This window comes from Motacilla alba, chromosome 7 (assembly GCF_015832195.1).
Source record: "Motacilla alba alba isolate MOTALB_02 chromosome 7, Motacilla_alba_V1.0_pri, whole genome shotgun sequence".
In the NCBI taxonomy this organism is placed as follows: Eukaryota; Metazoa; Chordata; class Aves; order Passeriformes; family Motacillidae; genus Motacilla; species Motacilla alba.
In genome coordinates, this window is record NC_052022.1 from 29,503,482 (window position 1) to 29,520,819 (window position 17,338).

Consider the following 17,338-nt stretch of genomic DNA (forward strand, 5'->3'; position numbering starts at 1 on the left):
GCCCAGTAACGTGGCTGCAATTATTGCCTGGAGTAGCAAGTGACTTTAAGGCAGTGTTGTGTGGTGGTGGTTGTCCCTATTTTACCACCCCTGGTCTGTTTAGAAAGCTGCTCTGTTACAAGTGATACATCCCCAAAGATGTGGAAGCTGTGTCCAGTGATCTGAGGGTGCCTTAGCCATACTCATCCAGGGTTGCATGGCCAAACTCTCCCACAGCTAAGCTGGGAGCCAGAGGAAAGTGCAGGTGTATAGTCACTCATCACTGTAAGCTAGCTGGAACTGTAAATGTTTAGTTGATTTTTGTGTCACCTCCACTGGGATTTATCTTTTAAAAGCTCCAAGACTGTGGAATGGGTGGCCTTCTGCAATACAAGTTTAAACTTAGGGATGGGAGAAAGATAAACCCCAGTTTCACTCGTGCCTTGTCCCGAAGGAAGTGCTTGCAGCTAGGTGAAACAAATTTGCCTGCAGTGTTTAGTGTCAGGTTTCCCAGATGAAGAGGAGATCAAAGCTGAGAGATTAGGACATGCTGGTTAGAGGGGAAAATTGCAGTTTAGCTGTGCTGCTATTTTTGAAACTTGTCATATTTGCCTTCTGTCAGGTGAGCTGAACTCTGATGTGTTGTGAAACACGTATGCGTTCGAGCTCTGTGGATGGCTGTGGCAGCATAATGCCACAGAGGAAATGGAATAGCCTCATTTCCTACTGGGTCCTGTTTAAAACGAGAAATCCAAGGATTTTGCAAATGTATCCATGACAGTCTCATGGGAGAAATGCCACAGACAGGAAACAGTGCTCTCTTTATCTTTCTTTAAAATAATGATAACAATACGACTCCAGCAGTTCTGTCACAAATACCGCAAGGACCATGTTGGCTTTCTAGAAACACTGATTTATTTATTTTTCCTTCCCTGCCTTCCTGTGCCTTCTTTCTTTCTCTCAGTGGGTCTCCACTCCATGTGTGCCTTACCAACTTGTTTTTACTAGCATTATATCACACAGCATCTCTAACATTCACACTGTGTTTTATCTTTGTATCTTCTCCCCTTTATTTCTAAAATACTTCCAAATTTTGTCTCCAAATCTTTTTCTTGTCATCATAAAAGCTGAACATTCTTTTTTTTCTTCAGAAATATGTACAAGGAGGCTTTATGGAAAAAAAAATGTCCATAGATACTGTAAATACTTTAGAATATTAGGTGTTGATTGATTTATTTAGCACTGGTGTTTGCATACACAGTAGTGAAGGTTTTCTTGTTTGGCTACAACTAGAAATTGGCCTGTCAAAAGCAATAAAACCTGAAGGTGTGTGGCCATTGTCAATATCCCTTTGCACAAGTTATTTTGTGAAACAAAGGGGTAGTCCTGGCCTGAAGATTTTACAAATTCAGGTATATTTTCTTATGCAGGAGCCGATTGTACATGTAAATTTAAGATTCAATTTCAAGCTTAATTCTTAATGTATGACTGGATATGAATTTTGTACTATGTTATTTATTCACTCTCTTCAAACAACCCTTAAATGTGTCAGTAGAAACAAGAGAGATGCAAACATTAAATAAATATCGGTAAATGACCAATGCATACATCTGTCATCAACTACCTTTTGTTTTTACATAGGTCTTCTTGTGCCGTTTTCTTCCTGAATTGAAGAAAATGCATATTCCTTAAAATGGTAAGAAGGGTGGATTTTTGTTTGATGTTTTCACTTAAAGCCTTGAGAGGAAAAAAAGAGAAATATTTTTGAAAATGGGAATAAGCTTTGTTTGAAATGCATCAAACTTTACATGACTCTTACCTTTGATTTCATTAGAGCTGAATCTGATATAAACTTTGAGGTAAGAACGATAATGTCTGCAACGACAGCTAATAAGCACAGAAATATTATGTATACTGTGGAATGAGATCTATGCTTCTTTGTTTTCTTTTCATATTTTTATCTACCTGTAACAAAAGCTGGCGTGTGATTCACAAAAAGTTCTCATTATTAAAGCCAGAGGTATCTTGCTGCTTAGAAATCTAGCATGTACTTGCCTGAAGTAAAATATGAGCCCTATTCATTTGATATCACCATGTAGACCTGAAATTGTTAGCAAAAGACTTATTTAGCATTGGTATATTATTCTTATCCAGTCCCAAGTAACAAAAATGACCCATGGAAAAAGGAGCTCCTGGGAAACTATTTCATTCTGTAAATTAGTTTAAATTAGCATCTTTCTGCAGCTCCCAAAGTTAAAGGATCAGATGCAGAATATGTCTCACAATGCAACCAATAAACCCTTGTTTTTGGAGTTCAAGTGCCTGAAAGCTTAGGTTCAAAATGAAAAAAAAACAATAAAAGTTATTTATGTATACTCTTGAGGTCTAATTAGGCTTAGTGTTTCACATGTACGTGTATATTTACAAGCCAGATATTGTAATGTTTATGGAAATTGACACTTAACTTTGAATTGCTTCTATTTGCATATGCAAATTATCGAAGCAATTCAGTGGGAATGGATTTTAGAGACCTGTCAACAGTTGTTTATGGGGAAAGGCAAGGAAACCTGGAAACAAATCCCTGCGAATTAATGGCTTTGTTTGGCTGTGAGCATTGGACATGTTTGTGACCTGGGCAGGTTTCAGGGTCCCACCGTGTGGCAGCTGTGCATGCAGGTCAAGAAGGAGATTTAATTGTGCCCCATGAACCACTTTGAGGGACAGCAGGCACCTGTAAACCCAGCCCTTTCCACTGCACCTGTGTTCTTGCTAAAACAGGCCCCCAGCCCTGGGCTGGCAGTGTTGGTGCAGCACACAAGCACTGAGCAGAGGTGTCCCTGTTGCAAGAAGAAAAGGAGGAGGCAGAGTTTAGAGGGGCACAAGGTATGGCAGCAAGAATTTAAATATTTCTGGGCTCCTAGTACGAGGTTGAAAGTGAGCAGGTTTCAGCCAGCCAGTCGTTTATGTTTGCTTCTGTGCAAGCAATCTCACACGCACATTTCTCATGAACTGCAATTCTGTAACATAAATCAGCATTGGAGAGAGCTGCTGTGGATACTGCTCAGTCTCTGCTCTCTTTCTTGGAGAAGTTAATGAGAATAAGCTGTTCTAATTTGTGTCACTATACTCCACTGTTATTGTTCTCTTCGTAACAAAAGAAGAACAAAAGGCATAGAAGTCAGGAGTGATGAAGTGCATAAATTTGAGGGATGCTACAAAGAGATCATTTCATAACAGAGCCATCAAAATCTTCTAATTGAGATTGTTATAAATATATCAAGATCAGATACTGAAGACAAAACAGTGCATATTTTCTTGTCAGTATCTCAGGTGTGTGCCAAACAGGATTTCGAGAGCAAGAGCAGAGAAGCATAAGCACAGCACTTTGTTCCTTTCGGAGGTGCTGCAGTGGGTTGTGAAATCTGCTCTGGAGAGACAGGACTCTCCATGCAGTGAGAAACTGGGGCTATCACATCTTTGCATGCTCGAATCTGCATTTTTATGTGGTGGTCCTTTTACTCTTTCCTGCAGGGATGCTCTGTAAAACAGCTTTCTGTATCCTTAGCTGTAGTGATCAGTTGTCAGGGTTATGAGGAATGAGCCCACAGTTCTGTGGAGCCCCCATGGCTTTGTTGTGCATGATGAAGTGGGCTTGGTGAGCCTCTTCACGCTTGATGCTATTTTTTTGGGCGCAGAACTTTAGCACGAGCCCTTTTCTGACATGTAGAAAAGCAAGTGGGGAAAAAATAGGAATTTGCACACCATTTTTTGTGTTTCTCACCCATCCACGCCAGGGTCAGAAAGTATTTGGCACCTTATAGTTGAAAGAAATTACTTTCCCCCCCCTTCCCCGTGTTTCACTCTGAAATTGTATAAGGTCAACTGTGCTAATATTGTCATCAGTACTCGGAGTGTGAGCAGGGTAGTGGCAATTGGGAAACCAAAGCCCAACACTGATAGCCAGGATACTGCTCCACTGAGTGGCCTTGTCTTTGGAAATTTGGAGACTGTACAGCTGCAGGATTTATCCTGCTGCAGACTGTGGTGGTCAGTGTTACAGAGAGCTCAGCACAAAAGACAGAAGGTGCATGAGTGTGTGGTTTTATATTTAATGTTACTTTTATTTATAATGAAGACTGCTGAAGTTAAATGAAACACTAAGCAACTGTATTGTCTGAGTTAATCGAAATCTGATTCCTGAGAGCTCTGTGAACCTTAAAGATTAATTCTTTCATCCACTGCTCTGGAAAACTTGGATGTTTTTTGATTTCCTTTAGTGGAATTGGCTTTGGTTTATATCTGTCACCAGACACACACCTTAATGAGTAAGAGTGACAGATAAATGCACACAGAACCAAAGACATGTACATGTTTTTGTGTACATGTTTGCTTCTGTGTGTGTAGCTTCATTTAAATAGATGAATATTCGGGGTAAAACGTGCAATCAACACTCAAGATTTAGTCAAACTGGTAGTTATGAGAGAAGCCACTTACCTCAGTGTAGCACTAGTTATAAGTTTTAAGCCCATCTTTAGTGTTGCCAAAAAGAAAATTTTTACTTCAGTAAATATATCCGTGTTCATGAAACTATATCTGTGCTCATGAAAATGTGCTGGGTGGTTTTGGGAAATGGGAACTGAGCAGAGACTCAAGTTCATCACTGGTGGTAGAGCAGTTCAGGAGGGACAAGTGGTGGCCCAGCTGTGGTAAGATGAGAAGAATATCAAGAATATCCAATGCTTAAGACCTTGTACCTGAATGAAAAAAGACTGATATTTATGGAGGCTCAGTATTTTGCACAAAATGTGCTACGAAGCTTCTCAGACATCTGCAATGTCTGTGTGAAGGCAGGGTATGGGTGACTCTCAGGTAAATCTCCTTTGAGATCTTACATCCATTAAAACCAAGTGGAGCCTTTTCCCACCTTACCACATCTGCTGGGGAGCATTTTATTGCCATGACAGTTTATAGGTTCTGTTTGAACTCAATTTTTTTTTTAACACCAGTTTTGTCCAAAACTTATCTCCTTTTTATTTTTCCCTGAGATGAGGAGGAGGGTGTATAGGGTCCAATAAAACAGGTTGTGTTGGATGTGCCAGAGTTGCTGGAGATAGTTAACTGCTCAGGAAAGAAAGACCATTTATCCTCCTTATTCTCCCCTTGCAACCTGAGAGCTGCTATGAGTTCACTAAGTTCTGCCCTTTCCCAACTGCTCCTTCCCCACAGGCACCTGGAACATGATGGGGGAATCTTTACAGAGCTCCATGGGCTCTCCTTCAGCCCATTCTCCCACCTCTACCCCTGCTAAATGGTTTGGAGTTTCTTGGAAGATGGGGAATAACCTAAAAATTGAGCGTTCTGCTGTGTGTAGAATTTATTTTTTTCTGGACTTGGCCGTCTCCCTTAGGGTTATAAGGGTACCTCTTTTATGTGCCTGCTCTTGATGTTGTCCCCGTGAGCCAACTTGCCATGTCGAAACTGGGACCTTTTTACAGCATGTAGGTGAAAATATCACTTCTCATGTGGAAAGCAGTTGCAAGGCTGAGTTCAGGCAGTTGAACACAGGCAGTGTTGAAGAGCAGGAATGGGGCTTTAGGGCGTGAATTTGACTTGGCAGCTTCTTCCTTCCTCCAGATGCTCTTTCCCTTCTCCAGGAGGTGCTGTGTAATTTGAAATAGGACTCTTGCCTTAAAAGCTGCATAGAGCGAAGTGGGGGAAAAAAAATCATTAAGGCTATGTAGTAGGAGGAGCAATCTAGTATTTCTTTCATTTTGATTTTTTGCTTCCCTGAATAAGGAATATTGAAGGACTGAATTCATCCTGTTATGCTGATCTGCATGAAAAGAAATGTAAATGAGATCCAGATGTGTTTTCTCCTCTAACAGTTTCATTCACTATGCTTTAGATATGGGAAAATGAAATGTATTCTGTAATAGGTTGGAGGAGAATAGACCAATATTATAATTTTATAATATTCCCTGGGAATTCATAGAGGCCTAACGAATTAACTAGGAAACTCTGATGTCTAATGAACTCTGCATGGGGAAATATTTAATTTTGCACTGACTGCCATAAGGCAACTGCACGGTGGGTTATTTAATCATCAGCTGTAGAAATAAAACAGCAGTAGAAAATAGACCTGTCCCCCACATTGTAGAGAAAATTTTAACCCAGCTCCCCCTTCAGTCTTTGTTGGAGGAGTTGTAAGGTCCTCTTTTTGAGAGCCAAAGCTTTTGGGTAACACCTGCCTGGAAACTCTGAACATAACAGCACACCTCGATGGAGCACAGAGGGAAAAATGGTAACACCTCCGAAGATGCAGCCTTGCTCTGTTTGAAGCCATTCACTGTAGCTCTGAAGTTGTTTTGAATGACATACTGATGCAGCTAATTGTGCTAAAAGAGCACTGTGAATTGTTGTTTGTTCAATGTACTGTAAATATAATTTGCAGTCAGTATAAACCAAGGTCATGGCCTGTCCTGCAGTGGTAGAGAAATATATACATAAAAGGTTGTGTCTTGGACAGTGAAATCCATGTTCTGATGTGAGGTGGCTTGGAGAAATGCAGGGTTTAATTGTGACAATCCTAGAAGTGAATGGCTTAATGCACCCCAACAGGTCTTTCATTTATGGCAGGTTTTCCTGGCTGCCAGTCCGTTCCAGAGCCCTGTAACAGAGATCTCCTCCTGCCCACACTCTGCCCTGGAACAGCAGCCAAGGAGCAGCTGAACCCTTCTTACAGCCAGAAAATCACCTTTTCATAAGTGCAGGAGTCTTCTGGATACTTTATGAGAGAAGAGGATATCAAAATATAACCTGTCGTCTTTTGCCCTTCCAGGCTTCATCAGCCATAAATTCTGGGTTCCATCTCCTCATATTTCCCTTTTGTCCCAGTGCTTTTCATAAGAGTCTAGTTGTTCGAGCAACTTTCTTTCACTAGTCTGAACCAAGAAACCAGATTTAAACCCTATTTTTTTTTCAGACATAGACTCAGTCTTGCAAAATCCCTGTTCTGCTTAATAAAATTGATTCAATCTTGATTAAATGGACCAAGGAAAATTTAAAACCATCATAGAATATCCTGAGTGGGAAGGGACCCACAAGGATCTTTAAGTCCAGCTCCTGGACCTGCAGAGGATAAACCCAAGGCCATTTCTGTAGTCTCAAACTCTGAAGCCTCCTGGAAGATGGAGACATGAAACCAGGTTCATTCTCCTTCTTTATCGAGGATGAGCTTATGTTTTTGTCTTGTCTTGAAGGTGACTTCACAAGTCGCTGGGCTCGCTGAACAACTAGAAAAGTTTGGCTTTCGTTCATTTTTGAAAAGCTTCTTCCCCAAGCTCCATCTCCCCTGAGACAAATAAAAAAAAAAAAAACCAACCCAGAAAAAAAATTGTAGAGTAGGAGGTAGGAGGAAATAATGGTGGAATGTTAACATATTTTGAAAAATAGGATCATTTTCAGGTAGCTTGTCCAATAATACATCATGTCAAGCAATAAATGCTGTACACCATAGAGCTACACTCTCATTTGGAGCACTCTTGCAGTACATTGGATTTTTGGTAATGTGTTTATTCACTCTATCCTCATTATAGAAATAATCAACAAAATAGATCTGTGCTCTTTCAAATCCCTGCAGAAGTCAGTCATCTCTCCAAACATATGGTCTGTTTACCTTCCCAAAAGCAAAATGTCTTCATAATATCAAAACCCAAAGACCTTTCTCTGTTCCAGTGCAGCAGACCTGGAGATTCATTGAGGTTTTGCTGTGCATTTCGATCCCCAACTGGTGCTTGAGAGCAGAAGGCCAGAGCTCTAAGCAGGATGCATCGGGCTGTCGAGCCACCATGCTACAGTGCTTCTGATGTTATCTCATAATGAGAGAAAAAAAATAACTGACCTTGTAGGAACTTGCACCAGAAACCTTTGGCTAATTGCCAGCCAGAAGAGCACTTCAGGAGCAAGTGTGCCATGCTTAGGACAGGTGAACAAGCCTGATTGTTCTTCCCTGCTGTTACAGAGTCATCAGTGACTTGCTCCCCAGAGATTTCTGGTTTTACTGTGTGTACTTCTGTCCTTGGTCGAAACGTTCTGCATCTATGCTAGGAAAACTGATGCTGAAGTGCTTGGAAACAATCCTCCTTCTCCACCCAAAGCCATATTTTATCAATATTACTTATCACAGAAGCATGTGTTGCTGTCAGCATCCTTTGAGATTTCAGATGCAGCAGTAGCAGTCTTAGACCACGGGAGGAAAAGGGGTTATATGTCATAATTTTGCTCAGCAAATCCACCATTGTAGTTAGAACCATAACAAAGAGAGTGAAACAACATTTGTAAGAAATGCTGGGAGATCATAATGAGGGAAAATGTGTTTAGATTGCAGACAAAAACCTGTTCTCTGGTGCCCACATTTATCCCGACTCCGAAACCTTTCAGAAATGATGCTTCTCAGCAATCTCTGCAGTATTATCAGAACCCTGATAACATCCTGTTTTATCAGATCTGTGGTAATTAAAGTGATGTTCTTTCTTTTTTTCCCTCTTTTTATATTCCTCACCACCACATTTTCAGAAATAGCTCTATTTGATGTGACTGCTTCTTTGTTTACATGAGAGAGAAGACGGTGGTCATAGAAAATCTGTATAACATGTGCTTGACAACAAGGTTTTCATCTCTCAACCAGCTATTTGTTTTCTGTTTAGCAAGTTCTTTGAATCTAAATAATGTGGGCTGCAAGTAAAATTGCACATATCTCCACTGCCCAAATAATCAGTCATTTAGAGATTTTAACATTGGAAATTCACTAAATAAGGCTGTTATGCTTCAATATTTTGTGTAAGGCAATGATAAATGAAAGCAATGAGCACTGCTGTTATTTGAAAATAAGTTCAGTACTTATTACAATCTTGCAGAGTTTGTAAAGTTACTGTGTTATTAACCTTCCAATACAGATTGCTTTTCTAAAAATATCCTTCTTTTCTGCATGAAGGCCTATTCTCTTTTTTTTTTCTTTTGGCTAAGTTAACCTCAAAATATAATCCAGATCCTAATAAACTTCTTAAAAGTATAATTTCTCACAGTTTTCATATTTTTTTCCATAATACTACTAAAAAGGAACTAAAATTGTCGAGTGTTTATTTTAATTTTTTGTGCATCCCACATGTGCACATACCCCATGAAACTCTACCCACGGCAGTGACAATCAACCTGACAACATAATCAGTCAAATTTTACCCAGGGACTGTTTCTTAGGTAACCAAACAGGGTTGCAGAAGTGAATGGTAGAATACAGAAATAAACCCCAGGTTGCTGAGAGGCGTTTCCATTGTTTCCCAGCGAAGTCTGGGAATGTTGTGTTGGTGCAGTGCAAAGGCGAAGCATGTCTGGGGTGCAGATTGGGAGTGTGCAGCTTCTGGTGGGAGTGAGGCTCACCCTGGAGCCAGCAGGAAGCCTGATGTGAGTCCTGAAAATAGGACTCCATCAGCTGGGATGTAGGTGATGTGTGAGCTCTGTGCCCAGGCTTTGTAGTAGAACTGATTTGGCTGTTGAGGAGCTACAGAAGGAAAACACCCCTTCTGAAGCCACGTTTTTTCTTGCTGATTTTATTACTCCTTCGTAGTCACATTCTAAAATGCTTTCTTAAATTCCTAAAGTTCTGGAATGGTCTGCCAGGGAGGTGGTGGAGTCACCATCCCTGGATGTGCTTAAAAAAAGGCTGGATGTGGCACTCGCTGCCATGGTTTAGTTGAGGTGTCAGGGAACGGGTTGGACTCGATGATCTTGAAGGTCTCTTCCAACCTTGTGATTCTGGGATTGCCGAAGTAACAAACTTTCCTCATGTAAAAGAGCTAGAGCTCCACATACACCTGGTGAGGCTGGAAGGTAAATTGCTACCTTTGTGCTGAAGTCAACATGAATGAAAATGTCATCAGTGCCATCTTCCATTGCTGCAGTTAGTTAAAGTAGCCTAATTCTTTTGTAACTGGCTTTATAAAGTAGATGGTGTCTTTTATCATTTGAGGTTTTTAACTTTATGGTATTACTTAGGGGTTGCATGTTGCCTACAAAAAAACCCAAACAAACAAAAAAAAACACAACAAAAAACCAACAAAAACCCCACACACACCAAAAAAAAACCCAAACTAAACCCACAAACAAATCCGAAAACAACAACAACACCAAAACAAAACAACAATAAGAAGAAACATGGAAAAAAAGGTTGTGTTTGCCAAGATACTGTTGTGGGGATCAGACCAGCGTAGATAAAGTGCTGCTGCTGGCCACAAGTGAGACTGCTTTTTTGCTAAATTACAGCCAAGCAAGTAACTCTATGTATTAAACCACTTAGTTATTGGCCTACAGGTATAAATACAAATTAATGACTGGTGAGGAACATTAATAGCTGTTCCAATGGACAGGAGCATTTTTGGCTGTGCAGACCTACCAGAGAAGTGGTCTGGGTGGCCATTTACCATGTAGATTCAATGAAATTGACTGTCTGGAGCTGGAGGGTGAGGTGGTGTGCTTGGAGAGCAAAACTGATAGCGGCTGAGAGTGTCAGGGTACTGAAGAACAGGGCGCTTTGTTGGATGCAGGGCTGGGAAAGGGGCAGAGAGGGTAAATGTATTGAAGTCTCGGAGGCAGCAGCCTGGTTTGCCCTTCTCTTCCTGCCTGGCTTGGGAGATAATCTAATTCCTGCACTGGACATGGGCCCTTGCTGACTGCAGGAGAAGGAGGGCTTGGAGTAGGTGTGACAGATGCCTCCTTTCTCCTCAGCTGTCTGCAAAAAAAGAGTAGCCCCCTTCACAAAGTTTTGCCATTGCCATGTTGCCGTATGAAGAAAAAGAAAGTGTATGCACACATGCACATGAGAAATCATTCTGGAAAGAGAACATTACTGACTGGAGTTAAATATCCAGCTATTGCTGAGATTTTATAGCTTCATTTCTTTTGGTTTATTTTCATGGCAAGAGACTCTCACTTTTATTTTTTTTTGTGTCAGCTCTATATCCATAGCTGACTGTAAGAATTCTGTTGCTTTTTATGGAGCCAAAACTGTTTTTATTTTTGGGGTGTTATTCTCCCCCAGCTGGCCTTCCTGACCCATCTTTTTATTTTCCTTTTTGATGGTTATATTTGCAAATAAGTTAAGTTTGCCCTACTCTGTGCTGTGAGCATTCAGCTTGACTGATATCCAAATTGGAGCACTCACAGCAAAAATATAAAGGTGCTATAAACATTTTAAATTGCTTTTGACTCTGAAAAGTGTTTTGAAATTATTCCACTGCCTCAAACCTTTATGTGTACTTTATTCTGAACCTTCTTAGATGGAGCATTGGACTGTAACATAGAGATTTCCATAAGGCTTCTTCTGTGACATTATAAATTCTTTAGGTAGTTTTAGTTTTGAAATAGTAATGAAAATCACACAGAAAGCTAATATATTTTTAAAAATAGCTCAAAGAGTTTTAGAGCAAGGAAACAGGGTAGCTTCTGCCATTTTATCTATATAATATCCTGACAGGAGAAAAACATTTTGGTCCAGAAACACTGCAAATTCATTCCCTGAAAGAAATCCACTGATATTAATGAAAGAGTTCACCCTTCTGTTCCTGAATCCCAGAGGATTCAGTATTGACACTTAACTTTTATTCTCTAAGAATTTTTTTTTCTTTCATTAATAGAGTGCCAGACATTATGTGAAGGCACAAAGCTAGTTTGATTTTAATTAATTTGTTATCAGTCAGGCACATAAATCCTTTAAATATAGCTTGTCATAACTTCCCGAGGATTAGAGCATTGCTGTATTACCTCAAAAAGCTCTTGTGGACCAGCTGGCCAAAAAAATTCTGACTTTGAAGCATAAACACTCTTGCAGGACAATCAGGAGACCCAACAACAGTAATGAGGAATAAAGAAAGAAAAAGAGAACAATGGAATGTGTGCATGTAATTCCTCATCACAGAGAAGTCAATAAATCTGCAGTTTACCACTTCTTGTGCTGTGAATAAGATTGACAACAGAAGAGCTTTGTGCAAGCAGGAGACTCTTTCTGAAGTGTGTGCAAGAAAGAGGCAAAATCGGAATTTAGACTGAAACACATTTGGGACATTTCTGTCAGATAATTTACTTTCTCTCTGGCAGAGAAATAAGCGGGATAAATACCATGTAGGGGCTAATTAAGCTGTGTTCTCCTGGAGAAGGCACTTTCATACCATGTACCAGGTGGTTAGGACAGTTATAAACTTGAAAGAGCAGAACAAAATGTTAGGCAGAGAAAAGAGCTGAAAATGTTTTGCATGTTTATGCATCAAGTCCAGGGATCTGTACAAGGATGTGCTGTGCCATTTTAGACTGATTTGGTTCTTGCATGTTTTGTTGCTATGGTGTACCTTAGCTTAAATAGACTCTACAACTGTTCTCATGTGAAAAGAATGTGTGCTCCTCATTCCGGACCTTGTTTTCTAACCTTTTTAGTTTTATTCTCTAGTTCTGATAATTAAGGTAGAGACTTGAGATAAGAAGGAGAGGAAGTGATGAGAGGACTGGAGAAAACTTCACTGTTACGACTTGAGGAGCAGGATTCTGCCAAAAATATGTGGCTATAACAAAACCCCAACTTACCTCATTGGACATGCCATGTATTTTAAATATGTACATGGTTTATTCGGTGCCCCAAGAAATACTTTATAGTAGGAGACCATCTCCCAGGAATCTTGGAGAGAGGTCTTGATTTATTCATAGCTAGTCTCGAAGCACTATAAAGGGAAAACCTTACAGAATTGGCAAAAGCATGAGATAGGAAAACAAGAGAATGTCTAAAATATTTTTTAATTTAAAACAAAAGAACAAATATTATACCCAAACATATCAGCACCTCAGAAATGCATTAAGCAACTCCTGAATTAGAAAGTGTGGTTGGATGAGTGGTGCTCTGTTTGTAAATGGGATGAAAAAAGCCTTGACCTGGTTACTGAGAAAATGCATTTATAATTCAAACCAGAAGCTGGATGCAGATTTGGAGAACTGTTGCTCTTTCTATCATTCTAAAGCTAAAGCAAGATTCTGCCTGATGTAAGCGCACAAGTAGAAGGCACTTTACTATGAAAGCAAGTGTTTGTCTGAAAGTTATAGACCAAGATTTCCTTTCTTGTGGTACTTTATAAAATTTAATAAAATAATGACTGGTCTGACAGAAGCCCATAAAAAGCCTGAATTCAAACTACATGGAATTGCAGGGGGAATGAACCTACTGTGCTCTGTGATTTTCTGGTGTAGCTGATAGAGGTTGAAGTGCCACCTTTGCTTGAAAATTCTGTATTATCATAGTGCAAACGTACAAGTTCCAAGTAAATCAGGGCAGATTTCCCATAGCTCCCATTTAAAACAAAAATAAAATATGTTGTGCAATTCTTTGACATAAAAATGAAGCGTAGTGCTTCAGAAAAATTATAAGGCAAAAGTGTTCTATGTCAAAATGAAGCAGTTAATTTGGGAAGAAACAGCACTTAAAAAATATAGCCCTCCTTTTTGTTGTCCTAATTGGATGGTTTTATAATGACAGATGAAAGCCACTGTGAAAGTAACACACAAATGGTGTTTTATAACCTGCTTAGTGTTTCAGCAAAAGATTTTCTTTGTGTCAACCAATGAATCATAGACTGCTGCGCATAGCAAGCAGCAATAACTTCTTTTTAAGATGCGTTGACATTCTTGCTGTTACTACTTTTAAATTAATATGGGGTGCTGGAAGACATTTCAGGTGTTACTGAACTTTACAGCTTGTGCTAATTGTTTATGTTCTCTTTATGAATCGAGTAAGGGCTTGTTAGAAGGAAGGGCTGTGAGAGATGAATGGTGAATGAACGTAAACACAACAATGCATTTGCATAAAAGCAGGTCGTAATAACTGGAGATATGCAGGAAGAGTCTGTCATTTGTATTGGCGTTTGAATGCTTAATAATAATGTGAAAAAGTGGCCTGATCTGAAATGAAATACTCTTTACTTTGATCTTTTTCTGAATTTACTGTGGATAAGTGTAGTCTCAAAACACTAATTCAGAACAAGAAAACAGAAAATTTCCATAAAAAAGTTAAATGTTTTGAGTTCCCTTATCTCATCTCTTTGTTGGTTTTTTTTTAAGCACTAAAAGCTGTGCCAAGCTTAAACTGCGTCCTTGGAGTGTGAGACACCTTTTATTTTTCAAGCAAATAATTTATCTTAAAAATTTTCATCCAGCTAATAATGCACATGACCAGAACAGACCATTTGCATTCAAACTTCTTGTGGTAGGAGTTATATTTCTGATTCAGTTTTGGACTATGGAGCAAGGAGCTTTAGACCTTTGGTTTTGTGAAATTCTATCCCCCACGTGTCCTATCCCATGAATTCAGAGGATTTAATTTTTTTTTTTTTGACAGAATATGTGGATTAGCAAAAAAGCTCATTGCAGTAGCAGGCTGCTCTGAAGCTGACTGAAATTGAGATTAGGGTGGGTTACTGTGAGGTATCACACACAGGTCCCTCTCTAGCTGCTGGTGACCTTGGCTTTGCCCTGTTCCTTTGTTCCTTTGTCTCTAAGAACAACCAACTGTGGAAGAATTTCAGTCCCACACTGTATCACAGTGGTGTAAAATATTCAACTCTTGTCTGGCTAGCAAGTGGAAGGGTGAGGGTCTCTCTGGGTTTTATTTGCTACCAAAGTGCCACCCTGAAGCCAAGGATGGGGCAGGCACACACCACTTAAACCTGCAGCTTTCACACACATTCCTTACAGCTGTTTCAGACAAATCCTGCATTGATCCTGGCAGGCATCACCAGTTTTAAGCCTGCTTTCTAGCAATCTAGCATAAGAAAGTGTCTGGAAGACATCCAAAAATCAGAACGTTTGTTTCCATGGAAGGCTTGTAATATCCAGACGCTTTTGACTCTGAATTTAATGGCATATTTGTATTTGCAAAAAATCAATGAAGTTTATGAACTGAAAAGAGAGGTCCGATGCAACCAGTTCTGTCACTTTTAAGGACATCTTGTGTAATTCTTTGTGACACAGACATCAGGCTATAGAAAACAGCCTACATATTCCTGTGAAACAAGATTTGGCCTCCTAAACCTCACCAAGGCAGCTGAAGGAGGAGTACAATGAGAGAGAAGAGAGGAGATCTGTGAGAAACAACCTACTACTCATCAGCCCAGAAGGCCAATAAGAGCTGATAGGTTTCTGCAATAAAACCACCCTAAGCCTCCCAGTGGATTTTCATACAATGGAAACCAAAAGGGCACATCAGTCATCCAGCAAGAGGGACACCGAGGGGAAACGTCCTGCTCCCATACTGTAACCAGCTTACTGCTTCAGATAAAATAGCCATCATGCAGGGTTCATAAAGATAAAACTTTTCACTCTTTGAGGGCCACTCCAAGGTCTGTGCAGCATTTAAGTCATACTATTATGAGGCCATAAACGGGGCACTAGTTGTAAATTATTTCTTATTGCTGTTATTACCTTTGAGATGCTGTAATACATAATGATCTATCATCCACATTTATAAAATGCTTGTACTGGAATAGGCAGACCTTCATTCTTTTTTGGAATACTCCTGCTGACTTCTGTCATGTCTGCAGTTATAACAACGATTCAATTTGGTTTTCCCTTCGCTTTCTGCACTTGGTAAGATTATCTGGAACCTGGGATCATAAAGTGGGAAAGATATAGTAGGAAATACATGGAGTTGCTTCCTTTTCCCCCACAGCTATTTTGACTGTTTTTACTATTCTAAAAAGCACACGTTGGTCAGCGACACCAGCTGAGTCCTCCCAATGCAGTGCCTTTGTGCTGGAGCATGCAGCCAGCTGAGCACATCCCTCAGAAATATTTAGAAAGCTCAGATTGGGCGGCCACTTAAGCTCAATCCAAGCTGATGGCTTATTTGATTCTGAAAAGCAAAGTGTGTAACTCTTCTTCCATGTGTCTGGAAAAGTTCCTCTCCCAAAGGCAGTGAGAGGTGTTGGTGAAGCTCGTCCTGTCCCCTTCCTGGGCAGTGGCAGGGCAGGACTCTGCACAGATACACCTTTCTAGTTCTTTGAATTTCTTTGAGTTGGGTTCTTCCTTGGCCCTCTGACCATTCCTGTGCAACAGTATTATGTATGATTAGTTGTATACAGTATGATAATTTAGCCATGTAGAAAATACAATTCTGTAGGGGTATGAAAGGTACAGGCAGAATATTCTTTGTTCTTCCAAGGAGGAGTTTCATATTGTGTTAATCCTTCTGAGCAAGTCCTGTGATTACTTGAATCCTATTTTAGTCTGAAATTCAAAACTCATAAAATACCTGCTAGAATTATTGATGTGATACTGCACATAATCTATTCTTTAATTTTAAATGGGAAACATCAGAACTTATGTAAGGATTGCTCTTCTGCTGGATTAAAGTTTATCTTTGTAGAACTGAGAACAGTGGGTTATATTTAACATTGTAACTGCTGTCCTCAAAACTTACAAAAGAGATTGACCTATTTTTAGCTGTAGTTCCATGTAAAATACAAATAAGATCTAATATTTCTCCTGCTGAAATAAGTGAACTTTTTTCAGTGTATTTTATGAAAGCATATGTTTTTTATTTTGTTCAGATGGTTGTGAACTGGCATGAAAAATGGAACTGTATCTCTATGTACATCAATGGTAAATTATGCACAATTTTTTATATCGGCTATGGGACTGTAAATACTAAAGATAAGGGTGAATCACAGTGCTCAATTAGAAATGTTGCCCTCTTTCCTAAATGCAATCAATTCAAGTCTCTGTCTCCACCAAGCAGCCTTGACTTCAAATGCAATGTAAACATACATGTAAAAACATGTCTCTGTGTACATGTTTAGTTGCTTGTTCTATTTATAAATTCTATTTAAGGACCCTCATGATATTTATAAAGAGGAATTTTTAGCAACTGGTAAATGCCCCTTAGCAGCCAATTAATGATTAACAATGTATGGACTTTACCTAGGAACTTCCTAACCATAACATTTCTTTTACTCTCTGCAACATTACCGTGCCTTGCAAAAACAGTTTCTTCTCTGAGGAAAGGAGGATGAACTGTAAAAGCATCTCCAGACTCTGCAGCTGTTTTCCCTCTTAGAGTCTGGGATGTCTGGAAAAGAGTGGATGAGTTTTCAGGCACACCCTACTCTTATGAAAGAATAGCATTAAGCTTCATAGCTAATGGTAGTTGAGGACAAATTGCATGTGAGTTTAAGTGGATGTGGTAGAGAGAAAAAAAAGTGCTGCTAACTGAATAATTAAGGGAAGGAAAGTGAAGTTACAGGGAAAGCAATTGTTTGTACGGGAGAGAAAACAG

The 17,338-nt window shown here is 39.6% G+C and overlaps 1 long non-coding RNA gene across 1 annotated transcript in view; it reads left to right on the forward strand.

Moving 5' to 3' along the window:
- The first annotated feature begins 1,639 nt into the window (after window positions 1-1,639).
- Window positions 1,640-17,338, forward strand: part of LOC119703243 — a 93,933-nt gene continuing 78,234 nt past the window's right edge. The window contains exon 1 of the long non-coding RNA XR_005257599.1: window positions 1,640-1,675. This is a non-coding gene — a long non-coding RNA (uncharacterized LOC119703243). The remainder of the gene's footprint in view (window positions 1,676-17,338) is intronic.